The sequence below is a fragment of the Oryza sativa genome, chromosome 1 (assembly GCF_034140825.1).
Source record: "Oryza sativa Japonica Group chromosome 1, ASM3414082v1".
In the NCBI taxonomy this organism is placed as follows: Eukaryota; Viridiplantae; Streptophyta; class Magnoliopsida; order Poales; family Poaceae; genus Oryza; species Oryza sativa.
Genome location: NC_089035.1, coordinates 18,109,193 through 18,125,790, shown reverse-complemented (window position 1 = coordinate 18,125,790; position 16,598 = coordinate 18,109,193). Strand labels below are relative to the sequence as shown.

At 43.8% G+C, this 16,598-nt stretch overlaps 1 non-coding gene across 1 annotated transcript; it reads left to right on the top strand.

Moving 5' to 3' along the window:
• Window positions 1-11,024: 11,024 nt before the first annotated feature.
• Window positions 11,025-11,131, top strand: LOC112937679 (small nucleolar RNA R71). Its single transcript, XR_003240342.1, has one exon. It is a non-coding gene; the product is annotated as a small nucleolar RNA R71 (small nucleolar RNA).
• Window positions 11,132-16,598: the final 5,467 nt, after the last annotated feature.

Here is a 16,598-nt window from a genome sequence, read left to right as displayed (position 1 = left end):
TGCGACTACTTTGCAAGACGAATCTTTTAAGCCTAATTGCTCCATGATTTGACAATGTGGTTTTACAGTAAACATGTGCTAATGAGGCTTAATAAATTTGTCTCGCGGTTTACTGACGGATACTGTAATTAGTTTTTTATTAGTGCCCGAACACCTCGTGCGATACCCTATATAATATCTAATGTGACACGCCAAAACTTTACACCCCTAGATTTAAACACCCAGTGTCACTGAAAAATGTGCCATTTGAGATGCCACCTATTTTTAATTTTTCATACTGATCATTAGAAATGTTTATATCTTTACTACTTAAAAAATTTGTAGTGGTGGTGGTGAGTCCTAAACGATCAAATGGTTAACATTCATCGGAGGATCCTCTCACAGGCATCAGCGGATGAGATTTTCTCCCACGATCCACCCATCGCACCACTTCTCATCTCCCTGATCCGCATCACGCTCCCTCTCTCTCCGATCCGTAATTTCGCATCGCACTCCCCAGCCCCCCATCCTTCCTCCTCAGCGCGCCGCCTCCTCACCCCACCGACGCGCCGCCTTCCCATCCCGCCCAACCCGCGCCTTCTTCTCCGGTTGTCCTCCCTCCGTATTGTGCCGTCCCTCGCTCCGCCCCCTCCCTCTCCATCGCGCCACCGCCCCCTCCATAAACCATAACCTCCCTCAAATCCCGATCATCTGCGTAGCCATCGTTATCGTCGGACCGAGCTCTTCGATCATCACTCTCTGTTGCCGCCGCTGCATCGGACCCATCGGAATGGTGGATAGGAATGTGGACCTCAGTATGGTTGAGGGGTAGGACGAGATGATGGCGGTGGTTGCAGGCGCGTCCACCAGCACGCTCGCTGGAGTGTGGAGAGGCGCGCGCCCGCTGCTGCGAGTCACCGGCGGTGTCGTCGGCATCATCGTCAGCTAGCTCTGCATATTAAAAACATAATATGAGTTGTCAAGTAAAGTTAGTGCAATGTAATAAGATGTTTTTAATTTACCTATGAGATTCACTATTAGTATTTCCTCTTGCATCAATTTAGTGGAAGATATCAAAAAACAACAGAAGATATTCAAAAAGGAACTATTTGGATGGAAATATGCATATATTGATGGATTATCAACACCCGGAAGCTAATGGTAAATACAATTTATTTTTCTCGATAGCCTAGCAACATAATTTCATTAGGATAAAACCTTTATTCGTACCTAATATATTTCCCTCTTGCTAAGATTTAGCTCAGGGTACTCTTCATTCAATGGCCTAGCCAGATCCATGCTGCGTGTTAATTATGACATGGGTTGTGCTGTTTCTTGTTGGAGAAAATCGTTAAGTATCTCCTGGCATTCATGCCGCTGCCATCAACATTCTTTCTTGATGGCTGTGAGCATGTCATATTTTATCTGGTGTTATCCCAGCTGATGAGCATCCCATTCGATTTTTTTTCTTTGTTTACATTGGTTAAGCTTGATGCATTTTTCAGATTTGCTTCCATGGATCGGTTTGGTCAGGTAGTCTTGTTGCAATGCAGAGTTTTAGAAATGAACGGTTCATATACTTCATATCATAGTTGTACATAGTGGTTTGTTCTAATCATTCCCATCTGATTCTTGGGAGTAGCCAAATTAGTACATGGTCAGATATTAGGAAGGAAGAGCAGTATAATATCTATGTGCAGTTTAGTTCTAATTGACCGGCTATTCTCACACGTTGGCTTTTTTATTGACTAAGATATCATTTTTCTTCTGTTTTCACTGCAGTCCAAATGTGCTGGTCAATTCATAATCGATCATCAGGCCTGGAATTTGTCTCAAGGTATATACATGGAATAGTGTTCCAATATGAGTAGTGACTAAAGCAGATTAATTTGAATTGTGAACTCTTTTACCAAGTGAACAGAGACTCTGTCAAATAATCAGGTAAGTACTAAAATCCTATTAATCACTATAAAATTACAATCTCATTTGATGTTGCCTTTTCCCTGGTGATCATAGGAGTGACCCTTTTTTTTCATGCTTCAAAGGTATATGGTTTTTGTATAAAATTCCATTTCTCAGTATAGAAGTTAAAACTCTCATTTTTGTCTGAACTAATAAACTATTGTTCTTCTCCAAGATTTGTTCACTAAGTTGCAATTGATAGCACATTTTTACATTTTCTTGGCGCGTCCATTTGTGCCTCCACAGTTGCCTCGTATGCTACCACTGACATTTCTTATTATTCATTCCTATTTCTTAGAGAATTGTATTTATCTATGCAAAATCGTAACTGGATGTACTGAGGATTCTATAAGTTTTTAAAGATTACCGTGAACGCATAGTGTACTGTCCAGAGAATTACTCAGATTCATTTATATCTTTAATGGATTGGATTCCATGTAAATTCAGTTGTAATCCTTTAAGATGATTTTCAGTTTTGTATATATATATATATATATATATATATATATATATATATATATATATATATATATATATATATATATATATATATATATATATATATATATATATATCGTCTGTTCAAGGCATATAACTTAAAATTTAGCATGTACCAGAAGATTATTATCAGTAGACCCCAAAAAGGTCACACTCCAATTTTGATTTATCAAGTGCATGACCCTTGATAAATTTACTCATGTGTGTGATGTCCGTGACTGCTTCCCGAAGCACCAACCAATTTTGTTTTGAGGAAAACATCAACTAACTATGTATCACCTAAGAGGGTAATATTCAGAACTTGTGATCTTAGAAAATGAAACCGTATTCTTCTATGCCAATGCCTAATGGTTAGAGAAAATTCTTTTCAAGTATACTTGATAGTCTGATACATTAACCATATTCCTTTGTTTAGAGAGGAACATTAGCCACATTCTATCCTCCTCATTTGCCAGTCATAACAGGCGAGATGCTTTAATGCATACATTTTTTGCCGTTGCAACGCATGGGCACCCAACTAGTATTGAGAAAATCCAAAAAATATCATTGACAAACACTGAAATCCAAAAAATGCATCGACGAATGCAAGTTCCATGAAATACCATTCGTACAAGCGATTTTGTCCCAGAAATACCATCACCGTTAGGGTTCCATCCATTCCACGCACGTTAAAAACACTGTTCATCCTATAGAACTTAACGGAGGGTTGCTAACGAAACCCTAACAGTAATGGCATTTTATGAAACTTACATTCGTCGCATTTCTTGGATTTTCTCTTATATATTTTGAGGATGGAACCAGGTGCGCCGATCATATGATTATTCTAAACATTATTTTCTTTGTCATTTATCTTATTGCTATACTTGTTTGCTTTCTTGTGATAGATGAGGTGTAGACCCAAATTACAATAGAGCCCTGGGATAATGGAAGTAGTATGGAATTGCTAGATTTATGTCATCATAATTTTTGGCTAATTACAGTCAGATCGGTCACCGTTCAAACGGTGCTGAGATTTGGTGCTGTCGCACGCCCGCGAGACCGTTTCCAATGCTGCATGTTCGATCGATCTCTGATCAAATCGTGTGGCTGAGACCTGCTAAGGGTGTGACATAGCTGCTGCTCTGTCTTTCTTCGAGTATTCTTTTCTTTGATCAATGCGCAGAGTAGTGATAAATCATAATGTTAGGGCTATAGTGTGGTTACATCACGTTTAAACTAGAATCACATGTTAGCTACACGTGACTTACAGTATAATTATAAGTTTAGTTATATGTGTATGTCACCGGTTCCAAAGTGTAATATTTTACAATAATATCTAATTCAAACTTCAAAGTGAAAAGAATACGTAGCCTAATTTACTTTTAATGATAAACTAACTCCTAGCAATATATCTGATATAGGTACTTTAGGAGCGGAGGGAGTACACAATAAATACTGCTAGAATTACCTAGAAAATTACATGGCATAGGCCAAAGTCTGTAAGACTGCAAAGAGTCAGTGATGTGGTAATTAGTAAGCCACGTTACCCAGGTCTTTGTTATTCGATTAGTTTTGCTATCCAAGTATATGCATCGTATCTCCTAAACTCGTTATCAATCGGCATCAACTAGTAAATCCCGCACCGGTTACCTATATAGAGTACTAGAGAATTGTTGCTCCGTGATTTTTGATGTTTAGTGGCTCCCCCATCCGAATGGAGATCCTCTATCTTCAAACATCGTGTTTTATTATTGACATATGGAACTAAAGTTTTTGTTAGATCCTCGGTGACAAGGTCACGTAAGGATCCTGATCCTATCTCCCTATCCTAACGACCAGCCAGGAGAGGACGAGTCAAATGCAGAGAACATCTTTGTCTGAACAAGGGCGACGCTGGCTAGATAGACCTCTTCCCGCGCGCGCGCTTGCACGTCTCGTCAGTCATGTTAGCATCAAGCCAGCGATGATGAATGATGGCCCAGTGCATGTATTTTCAATTAAGGAAAAGGAAAAAAAATAGTACTCCCTCCGTTTAAAAATGTTTGACACCGTTGACTTTTTAGCACATGTTTGACCATTCGTCTTATTTTAAAAAAATTGTGAAATATGTAAAACTATATGTGTACATGAAAGTATATTTAACAATGAATCAAATGATATGAAAAGAATAAATAATTACTTAAATTTTTTGAATAAGACGAATGATTAAACACGTACTAAAAAGTCAACGGTGTAACATTTCGAAACGGAGGGAGTATGAGTAACAGAAAATGATGAATGGTCTAGTTGAATCGCTAGGTCGTTTTCTTCTTTTTCCCTCTTTCGTCAGGCGGAGCTTAAGAGATGATGGAGTTTGCAGGGAGCAAGGACCGGGCTAGTTGGGATTGCTAATGGCGTCTTTGAAGTAATAGTGGGCTTTTACCTACTTTGGTTTGTCCCGTGGTTGTGCTGGTTTGTTTCCCGGAAAAAGTATATCGAAGGTCCCTCGTCTTATCATCGGATCACAAAATCATCTCTCAACTGCAAAATCAGATATACATCATCACTCAACCTATAAAACTGGGTCACTCTGAGTCCTTAGTCAGTTTTGACCCCGGTTTGTCCGACGTAGCAGCTGAATCAGTGTGGGACCCATATAGGCCCCATATGTTAGGATGACGACATTATTAGCCTATCTCTTTCCCCTATTCTCTCCCTTCCTCTTCTCTCTCACTTTTTTGGTCGGTGCACAGGAGGAAGGCGGAGCGATGCGGGAGAGGAGGAGGTCCGATGGCCGGTGATGGGTGACGCGACGGTGGCAGCTACACAGGAGCAAGTGTCCTCCTACCTATGTTGTGATGTGACCATAACTACTATGGATATAACCATTACTCACATCATAGATCAACAAGAAGAAATCAAGATTAAGGGGTTGTTTGGTTAGTGACTAAGGTTGCCACGCCTAAGGTTAGGCGTTTGCCGCTAGTGTGGCGAATGATTTGCTCGCCGCGTCTTTGACCAGAAAACCAATGGCAAATCAACTACGTTGTGGCAATTTTTTTGTGGCAGCCAAAAATCTGGACACCAAACAAACGGTAGGCTAAGCAAGTGTGGCATGCCTAATATGAGGATTAGCTGGTTGAGGCAACCATCCAAACAGCCCTTAAGTCCTCTAAGTGCTAGAATTCGATTCGGCCACATGCTACATTGCTAACTTCAAATGGCCGCCAGATTTGCATACGAGCTCCGTTTTCAGCCCATGAGTACTTGATGGAAAGATCTCGGAGTACTCTTTCAAACGGATCCAGCCTCATCACTAAATTCCATCTAAGTCATCTGCAATTGATGAAACAAGGTGTTGCATCACCTATAGTGGGTCTATGGGGTAACTTCGTTTGGGACCCCGGCCCAAGTGGGGCCCATGTGTGGTGCGCCCCAACCAGGTGGAGCACGACCCTAGGGACCATTTGGTCGTCCTCCCACCTCCTTAAATAGCTATGTACTCCTTCAGGGTTTCTCGGATTTTGTTTAGATTAAAGTTTAGCTTCACTACTTTGCCGTGTAATCCTGTGATAGGTTATATCGCCAGTTTCCTCATTATGGAACCCCAACTTATCATTTGTATGTAATTCCTATTTGCAATTTAGATTGCTTTTATGTTGTTCTTGCTTGTTTCTTCGATTTGTTTGTAGGAATAAGATTGATCTACACCAGCAAGATCAACAACCCACAGAGAGGTGTATCGATCTCTAAGGCGCAACACAACAACGTCTCGTACAGTTGTAGTTGGGTCGCAACGTTTCTCCCAAATGCATTAAAGATCGTCCCACTGACCAGCACTAACCCCGATAAATTCGTCAAGATCGGGGCGACGTTGGGCAGCAAATAGGAACTCGAGCTCATCACCTTCCTCCGCGACAATGCAGACGTGTTTTCTTGGCAGTCGTCAGACATGCCGAAAGTTCCCAGGGAGGTGATTGAGTACAAACTCATGGTGCGACCTGATGCCAAGCCAGTTAAACAAAAACTGCGGAGATTTAAACCTAATCGAAAACAAGCCATACGAGAAGAGCTCCACAAGCTCCTCAAAGCTGGCTTCATCAGAGAGGTTCTCCATCTAGAGTGGCTGGTGTTGGTATTACTTAACGTCATAGATAGAATGCGCAAGTGGCATGGAAGATACCGATGTAGCACTTCACCCGGGAGTATTCCAAGGTATCGATTTCCACAGTGAACGTGTTTGCTCAGTTCTTCTCCATGTTCATCGAAGGACACAAAGCAAAGATAGGCAAAGGGCAGAGAAGATTTCCTAGTGAGAAAAGGTGTCTACAGAAAGCTCAGTTTAATCCTAACGCGATACTTCGGGCACTGGCAGCCTGCTGCTCCCAGATATGGCTCTACTGCATACCCGGATAGAGAGGACTTCAGTGTGATTGAGGACTGTCACCGCCTCTACACCCACCTGAAACCTACTGTGGGTTACAAAGCAATCATCGGAAAATTAACTACCTAGACACCGCGTCTACACAATTAATAACTACTCTATTGCCGGCCAAACACTAAAGTAATCACTATAAATTAATGGACGATAGTGAACAATGATTCAGCATGCTAATTATGAACTAACCAAGAATAATTCTCACTAAGCAAATCTTAATTACTTAGAATAATATTTCTATTGAAGCAGAGTAATTAACAAAGTATAAGAATAAGGAGAGGATTACCGACAACTCCGGAATTCCTCCGACTTCTTCTAGTTTACTCTCTCCCTAATTATAAGTATACTATAGAACATATAAAGAACCTAAAGTATACTTAGAGCCTCTTGTAATTCAGCTCTACATCTTGGTGTGTGTTGAAATGAAGGAGGTGAGGGGGTATTTATAGGTCGAGGTGCCTTGGGAGTGTGGAGATCCTCCATGGACTCCTAAGGGCGTATTCATCCTCTCCTTGCCATGTGTCCATTTGAATGATGGTTGGAGCGCCGGAAACAGCCACAACCGTCATCAGGAAAGAAGTTGCTATCGAACTCAACTTGGGCCTAGGCCAACGGCCTCTGTCAAGGTTCGGTCGAACTTAGGGTTCTGCCAAACACTGACCAGCTCCGTTGGCCCCGGTTTTCGGTCTAGACACTAATTTTGGGCCCTTTATTCTATTGGTATGGATGTTTGGCTCATTTGGAAGTGTTTAATTTGGTTTTTGGGTCCAAAACTTTATAAGTTAGGGTACGGTTTGATTCTCCTCCTCCTTCATGTATATTTCTTCTCAGCTTAGGTAGTTTGTCACCTACATACGAATATACTCCAACACTCGTGAAAATTGTTAGAAATAAACTCTACCACTATGTTGGATGTTTTATATTTATGGTCTTACGCAGGTATTAACGGCGTTAATTTGGCACTTAACAGCCGTCAATAGCTGGCTAACCCAGTCAAGGTTCGCAAGGCCAACAGGAAGGGGAGAATGTGTGTAGATTTCACCGATCTCAACAAGGTGTGCCCCAAGGATCACTTCCCTCTTGCTCGAATAGACCAATTGGTGGATTCAATGGCTGGTTGCGAGTTGTTAAGCTTTCTCGATGCTTACTCCGGCTACCATCAAAACAGCATGGCCAAAGAGGACGAGGAGAAGACAACATTCATCACGCCCTTCGGTGTTTTCTTCTACACTAGAATGCCTTTCGGGTTGATTAGCGTAGGCAACACGTATCAGCGCGAGATCCAAGGAGCTCTCGGTGACCAAATCGGATGGAACGTCGAGACATACATCGACGATGTTGTCGTCAAGACAAAGACGGGCGACACACTGATTAATGACCTCAGGGAAACATTCAACAATCTCCGACGACATCGGCTCAAGCTGAATCCCGAGAAGTGCGTGTTTGGAGTACCATCGGGGAAGCTACTTGGTTTTCTCGTCTCCGGACAAGGCATCGAAGCGAACCCCGAGAAGATCAAGGCCACCGAGAATATGAAGTCATCCACAAGACTCAAGGAAATCCAGAGACTAACCGGATGCATGGCAGCACTAAGCCGCTTCGTAGCCAGGATGGGAGAATAAGGACAACCTTTCTTTGATTTACTCAAAAAGCAAGACAAATTCGAGTAGACTCAGGAGGTCGAGAACATGTTCGTCGCGCTCAAATGCTACTTGTCAAATCCCTATACTCATTGCCCCACAACATGATGAAGAGCTTTTCATATATATAACTGCCACTCCTTATTCTATGAGTACGGTTATCGTCGTCGAGAGGGAAACAATACAACACCTGGTGTATGTTCACGGTCGTTATCGATCAGTTTCGACCGTCAATATTACCAAAATAGAGGAGAACTAGTGATGCTTGCAATGCATATATCTGTTAGAATAATAATATTCCACTAGTATTAGGTTTACTAACCTTTTGCAGAGAATGACCATAAAGTGGAGGAGAATCGACATCAACACGGACGATAAATCAATCGGACGATGTCGAGAATCAGACTTATGTATGAATGGGCCAAGAACACAGAATTGACATGACAAACCGGGCCAAAATTCACAAGTCTACATAAAGGAGCAATAGAGGAGACTGCCAGCCGAAAGGTGGGCTGGTTGGGCCAGCCCCTGGTTCAGCCGAACCAGGAGGTTCGGCCGAACCTCCCTCGCCTCCGTTGGATCCAGGTTTTGGCTGGATGGTTGAGATGAAGCCCTAACGACGGTTGGAGGGTATTACCGACCAATCCAACCGTCACAACCGTCATAGTTTAGCTATAAAAGGAGCTCCTCTTCTCACTTCACACACACACCTCAAGCAAGAGCTCTCTCATTTCTCTCAAGTTTAGTTTAGTAGTATCTAGCTGGTGGAATAGGAATAGAGTAGAAATCAGGAGTCCGGAATCCTTCGGAAGAGTTCGGGTATGGCTCTAGTAGTTTTTCTCTTCTCTTTTGTAAGCTTTGTACTTTTATTAGAATACTCTTCTATATACATTTATGGTATTGAAATACTTTCCGAGTATATGAGTACCTGCTTTACATTATGTTCATGTTATACTGAATATGTTGCTAGCTTATCTAGTAGATGCTTTGGTGCGAGTATAATGTTTGCTTATGCAATTACTCTATGTCATGACGATGATATTAGAGTAGTATCTGGTAGTTTAGGTGTGGTGTCTAGATTACGGGATATCATTATTTGGGGTTATATGCTGCGGATGAGAGGTGGGCCGCTGATGGTGACAGCTTAGTACGGGTATTCCTCCGCGCCTGTATATAATCCTAAGTTAATTCCCTAGGGAGGGTATTCCTCCGTATTTAGCCCGGTTGTATGGTCATGACGGACTGTCGTAAGGAGCTCGGCAGTCTGGGGTGTCTTCTCGAAGTACCAGGAGGGCATCGGATAGAGGGTATTAGCTAGTATATCAGTTAACTAGAATGTATGTATACTATGTATATTAGAAGTATAGGAATAGATTATCTTTCTCTTTTCTTTCCATTTAGCTTAGATAATATATTATGAGAATGAGTAGCTCATGCTTGTGTGTCACTCTACCCTTGGATTATCTTAACCCCTGCTTAAAATATAATTATCACAAGTAATATATAAACTATTAGTCAAGTTCTCTCTACATGATCTTCCCACGGGATAAAATAAATACGATACTCTTGGAATACTCTCGGGTGAAATGCTACAATGGTACATCCGTGCGCTTGCGGATTAACTCTGTAACCATAATATACTAGAAGTATTTCTGCGCTATTGCTAGGAATTATATTTCTAGTAATGGCGCTTCCTTGGCTATCCCATTGGTCCCTGCAGGGTTAGGATATGGCGGATCACGAGTGGACTTACCTCCCCTCGTCGTGATCACCTTAACATTTTTAACGGAGGAGTCGGGTTGCCCTGGAATCCTCCCCGATTCATTTGCAAGGACTAATGAAGCCAATTGAGCTAGCCGGGTTTCTATCATTTTGTTGAAGCTCAGCTAGTTTTGGAAAGCAGAAGCAAAGCCATCTAACTTAACATTTATGTTCTGTAGGATCTTGTCATTGGTAGTTAGCTTTTTGCTTAATGCATCAGTAGTTTTAGCTTGCACAAAAACGAGATCCTTCAAGTAGGGTTGGTTAGAAAAGTTACCATTATTATTACCTCCTTGATAGTACGGGCGTGGCTGGTTCCACCCCTAACCTCCTTGTGGACGGTACCCGTTATTGTTGTTGCCCATATACATCGCCTCCTCACGGGTTTCCGGGCAGTCATTCCAAGAATGACCCGTGTTGCCGTAGACCTCACACGTAACATGTGAGTCCAAGGACTAGACGGTGCCTTGCCGTAGACCTCACACGTAACGTGTGAGTCCAAGGCCAAGACGGTGCCTTGAGGCCGTTTGTCATGGTCGTCCAAGCACTTCATGAGGAGGTCTAGCTTGGCAGCGAATAATTCCATCTCCTTGACGGTATGCATACCTCGCTGACGAGTCTGGAGTCGTTCCTCACTCCAACCCATATTGGAGACCAACTTCTCTATTAAATCAACGGCTCCTTGAACCGTCTTGGAGAAGAAAGCTCCTCCAGCTGCCGCGTCCAGGTGATCGCGGGACATGGGAGTGAGTCCATTATAAAAGTTCTGCAAGATCAGCCAGTCGTCCATCCCATGATGAGGACAGGTGGCCACATACTCCTGAAGTTATTCCCATGCTTCAGGAATGGACTCGTCCCTCGTCTGCTGGAAAATGCAAATCCTTCCACGAAGGGCATTGGTTTTGCCCATTGAGAAGAACTTCGAGAGGAATGTCGTAGAACACTTGTCCCAGGTGTTGACAGCAGTACGGTTGGCGTAAAACCACTGTTTCTCTCCCGAGGAGAGAAAATAGAAACATCCTTGGTCGAATGGCGTCTGGACTGACGCCCTTTATAGTGTACGTGCAACAGATCTCCGGAAACTGCTGCAGATGAGCGTTGGCATCCTCGTTAGGCTTGCCGCAGAACGGGCTAGCCTGTGCCATAGTGATGAGGCTGGACTTCAAGTCGAAATCCACGTCTCCCATGTTGATCTGCGGCCCAATGGCCACATTTTCAGCAGATGGAGCGGCAAACTCGCGAAGGGTCTTGTCAGCCATAGTCTTGAAAGTCGGTGGCACTGGTACGGCTGGTTTCTCTATCGGTAGAGTTTTCTGCGGAGGAATGACTCGCGGCCTGACGCTCCGGAAGAAAGCTTCTGGATTTTCTTTGAAGTTTTCCGGCAAGTTGAAACCAATAATGCACTACCCTGTTTTCACAACAAAAGTGAAAACAACCAAGGTTAGCCTGCAAAGAGCAGTGATTATACAGAGGTAAATATTAAGTATTAGTTCAGGTAATCTCTATTATGAATCTTCCCCGGTAACAACGCTAGAAATGCTAGTTGGTATTTCTTAACGACATTACTAGAAATATAATTTCTTGCAAAGGCGCAGAAATACTTCTGTTATATTATGGTTACAGAGTTCATCCGCAAGCGCACGGATATACCATTGTAGCATCTCACCCAAGAGTATTCCAAGGGTATCGTATTTATTTTATCCCGAGGGAAGATCATGTAGAGAGAACTTGACTAATAATTTATATATTACTTGTGATAATCATATTCTAAGCAGGGGTTAAGATAATCCAACGGTAGAGTGACACACAAGCAAGAGCTACTCATTCACATAATAAAATATCTAAGCTAAGTGGAAAGAAAAGAGAGAAAATCTATTCCTATACTTCTAATATACATAGTATACATACATTCCAGTTATCCGATATACTAGCTAATACCCTCTATCCGATGCCCTCATGGTATTTCGAGAAGCCACCCCTGACTACCGAGTTCCTTACGACAGCCCGTCATGACCATACAACCGGGGCTAAATACAGAGGAGTACTCTCCCTAGGGAATTAAATTAGGACTATATACATGCGCGGAGGAATACCTGTACTGAGCTGTGACCATCAGCGGCCCACCTCTCATCCGCAGCATATAACCTCAAATAATAATATCCCGTAATTTAGACACCACGTCTAAACTACCAGATACTACTCTAATATCATCGTCATGACATAGAGTAATTGCATATACAAATATTATACCCGCACTAAAGCATCTCCTAGATAACCTAGCAGTATTTTCAGTATAACATGACCATAATATAAAGTAGGCATTCATATACTCGGAAAGTATTTCAATACCATAAATGTATAAAGAATAATATTCTAATAATAGTACAAAGCATACAAAAGAGGAATGGAAAGCTACTAGAGCCATACCCGAACTCTTCCGAAGGCTTCCGGACTCCTGATTTCTACTCTATTCCTAATCCACTAGCTTAAGAACACTAAACTAACTTGAAAGAATATGAGAGAGCTCTTGCTTGAGGTGTGTGTGTGAAGTGAAGTGAGTGAGCTCCTTTTATAGGCAGGTATGACGGTTGTAACTATTGCGAAATGTCTGAAGCACCCCGCAACCGCCATCAGGAGAAGATCTAGAGCGTCCCTACCAAACCCCACATCCAAAGGTGGAGAGGGAGGTTCAGCCAAACCAGGGGCCGGCCCAACCAGCCCACAATTTGGCTGGTGGCCTCCCGGACTTCTCTTCTCCGCAGTCTTTTGAATTTTGGCCCAATTGGTTGTGTCATTTCTAAGTTCTTGGCCCATTCATACATAAGTCTGTTCCTCGACATCGTTTGATTGATTTATCGTCTGAGTTGATGTTGATTCTCCTTCACTTTAAACCTAATACTAGTGGAATATTATTATTCTAACATATATATGCATTGCAAGAATCAGTAGTTCTCCTCTATTTTGGTAATATATTGACGGTCGAAACTGATCGATAACGACCATCGACAAAACCCCTCAAGCTTGAACCTTTGCTCGTCCCAAGTAAAGGACGAAAGGAAACAAAAACTTGGTTATTGATCAGGAGTTGCTACTATGCTGTATATCTCAAAGGTACAGGTGCAAGGTATATTTACTCTCTCTCAGATTAAATAATCTTTGGCACGGTGGCTTATCCTTACCCATGATTCCCACGAGACACTGCTTCTCCTTGCCTTGAGCGGTTGAAAGACAGAACAACAATTAGAGTGCCAATCACCCAATCTTTATTCGAGTCTTATTCCGGAAGTTTTCAAATGATTTTGCAAAAAGAAAGCCAAGTTCCTCAAATGATTCACTCAGTCTCTCTAAGTGTATCAATTTGAATTCCTCACCATTTTTGCCTTTTTGATTCCTACTCTAAAATTTGATATGTGGAGCTCGATAGGGATCGAACATGGCATACTTGCATTTACATTTATTACTAAGTCAAAGACTTAGACTAAAATAGATAACTAAACATACTCAAGATCAAGATCGTGCAAAGTGTGTGTGCAAAGTGTGTGATATATGGTGGAAATGGTATATGAAAATAAAAGAAAAATGCTTCTCTTTTGTGCTTATATATATATATATATTTATATATATTTATATATATCTTTACTACTTAAAAAATTCATAGTGGTGGTGGTGAGTCCTAAACAATCTAATGGCTGAGAGCTCTCCCAGGATCCTCTCGCAAGATCAACGCACCAGCCCACTCCCCATCCATCCGCGCTCGCATCGCGCATCCACCCACCCCCACGCGGCTGCGCCTCCATCCACGCTCGCGCAACCGCTCGTGTCCGCGATGCACGCTTCCATCCGCGCATGTCGCAGCGCTCCTCCCCCTTTGACGCCGATACATGGCTAGGAAACGTTGATTCCCTATCACCGGGCACACGGAGTGCACCATCAGCGGCGCTGCGGCGGCACACCAGGCACGCGGAGTGCGTCATCAGCCACACGTCGATGCAGCCTGGGTGGAACGCATGCTGGCACTGGGACAGGACGCGGAGCAGCTCGGCGGTGTCGAACGCGCCGCGGCACACGGCGCATTCGGTCGTCTGGTCCCTCACCACGTCGCGCAGCGTCGCCCATGTCGCCGAACCGGAACACCGGAGCGCTCCCACGGCACAGTTGCTCAGGCTGGAGCGGCACCGCTTGCACGAAGACGACGACGGCTGGAACCCGAGGCCCAGCACGGCGACACCGCGCGCCACGCCCAGGCAGCGGTGCTTGCAGTGCTTGGTGTAGATGAGGAAGAGGAAGAGCTAGCGCGAGGAGGATGGCCGTGAGCAGGCCCACTACGACGGACACGTCCACGGCGAGCGTCGGCGGCAGCGGGGGTGGTGCCGACGGGGAGGATTCCTTCGTCAGAATCATCTCTTTCAGTGACCATGGATAATTAAATCTTACGCGAAATTAAAAATGAAAAAAAAAGTTTGTGAGGCAAGGCGTAGCTGGAATGATATAGATCTGCTCGATTCGTAAAGTGAATGGGTGAAATGGGCTTGAGGAAAACCGTGCTTTGCTCCAAATCCTCAATTCTTCTAAAAATAGCGGAAGCTATCTTTGATCAAAGCAATTTTTAGTTGTTGATTTTCGGTTCTGGATTGCTTGATATTGATCATACTACTTCAGAACATGTACATTTGACGAAATAGTGCGGCCAAGTAGCAGTATCATTCACCACAAGAAAGAATGAAGCATCCAGTAATAGGATTACGAATTACAATACAAGCATCACAATCGCAGACTCACATTTCACCGCTGATAGCTTTCTCTGCAATGTGCTGTTGAGAGAATTAATGAGTTAATAATGGTACAAGACAAAGCGAAATCAGTAGCTGAAATTAATACTTACGAATCCCTGTTTCGATAGTACGTCTAAACAGGAAAGTCAATACAACATCAGCTCTCTGCGACTTGCATTTTCGAAACGCTCTGCTCTTGGATCTTATTTCTGTAATCTTCTTGGATTGCGATGGAGATATTGAGCAGAACAGTTGAGTTGACCTCCCGCCGATGGATGGACCATAGCTGCATCGCAGAAGATGCTCCGTGAACCGTGAACGAAAACTCTGCGGTGCAGTGGCATCCCTTCACCGGCGACGGCCTTCTTGGGGGCAAAAGCTCGTTGTATGTCCCCGCTGCCGATAGTTGATCCATAGCACAACGCGGGGCGGGCAGGTCGCCCCGTCCAATAAAAACACCAGGCTCCACTCCGTTGCGGATGCAGCTAACGAGTTTGGGGTTGGCGGAAGACCAAATGGGACTCCAAGGGGAGAGGATGGGGATATGCTGAGTACATGGTGGGGTGCGGGTGGGGGGGGTCCAGACTCACTGAGGTCTTGTTTGATTAATCCCCTTAAGGCTTTGTTCGGTTTGGAGAGGATTGAAGAGGATTTTGGATTGAGAGGGAATAAAATCCTCTTCAATCCCCTCTAAACTGAACAAGGCCTTAGGAATATACCGCGCGCGTATTGCTTCCAGCTCCACTAAATGCATCCCGGATCCCCAACACATCCCTGCGTGAGGATAAAAACTACATCCCCACCAGTCGCCATCATGTTGCTCGAGTCGACCATCGTGCCTTTTTGCAGTGCTGTACACCCATCACGCTGCTCGGCTCGGCAGTGGTCCATGGCGGTGGCGCCGCTATGCCGGCGGCCCACGGGGGTGGTGTGGCAGGGGAGGCCCAGGGCGGCGTCGCAGAGAGGAGGCCCAGGGCGGCGGCGCGGCGAGGAGGCCCGCGGCAGCAGCGCAACAGGACGCGTCGATGTGGTTCACAGCGGTCGCAGGCTGCAGCGCGGGGGCTGTAGGCGCCGGCGAGTAGAGTCCCACATGCGCCGGCGAGGAGGGTAATTTCTGTGTGCTTTTCTATGTGCTTGCTGTTTCTTGCTGTCCTTGCTGTTTCTGTGTGTTTTACTTAGAAATTTTAGGTACCCATGATTCACAATCGAGCTCAGGGGTGAATTTAGATGTCTATGAATTTAGATGTGGGTAGAAATATGCATGAATGCAAAATAATATTGTGTGAGCAAACATTATAGAATGATGTTGTGTGAGCAAATGGATGCCTAGGGGTAAGATTGTCTTTTCATACAACTTAACGGAGAGGAGTTAACAGCAGTTACGGTATGATGGTATTTTTGGGAGAAAGAGGCTTGTGCAATGGCATTTATGGGAAGTTGTCTTTGTCGATGGCATTTCTGGAATTAGGGTGCTTGTTGATTGCATTTCATGGATTTTCTCATAGAATAATGTGCAACCACGACGCCTCCTTGGCTCACAATGCTTGGTAGAGATTACTAGATTAGAGGTTAGGCAGAGGCCTCATGAAA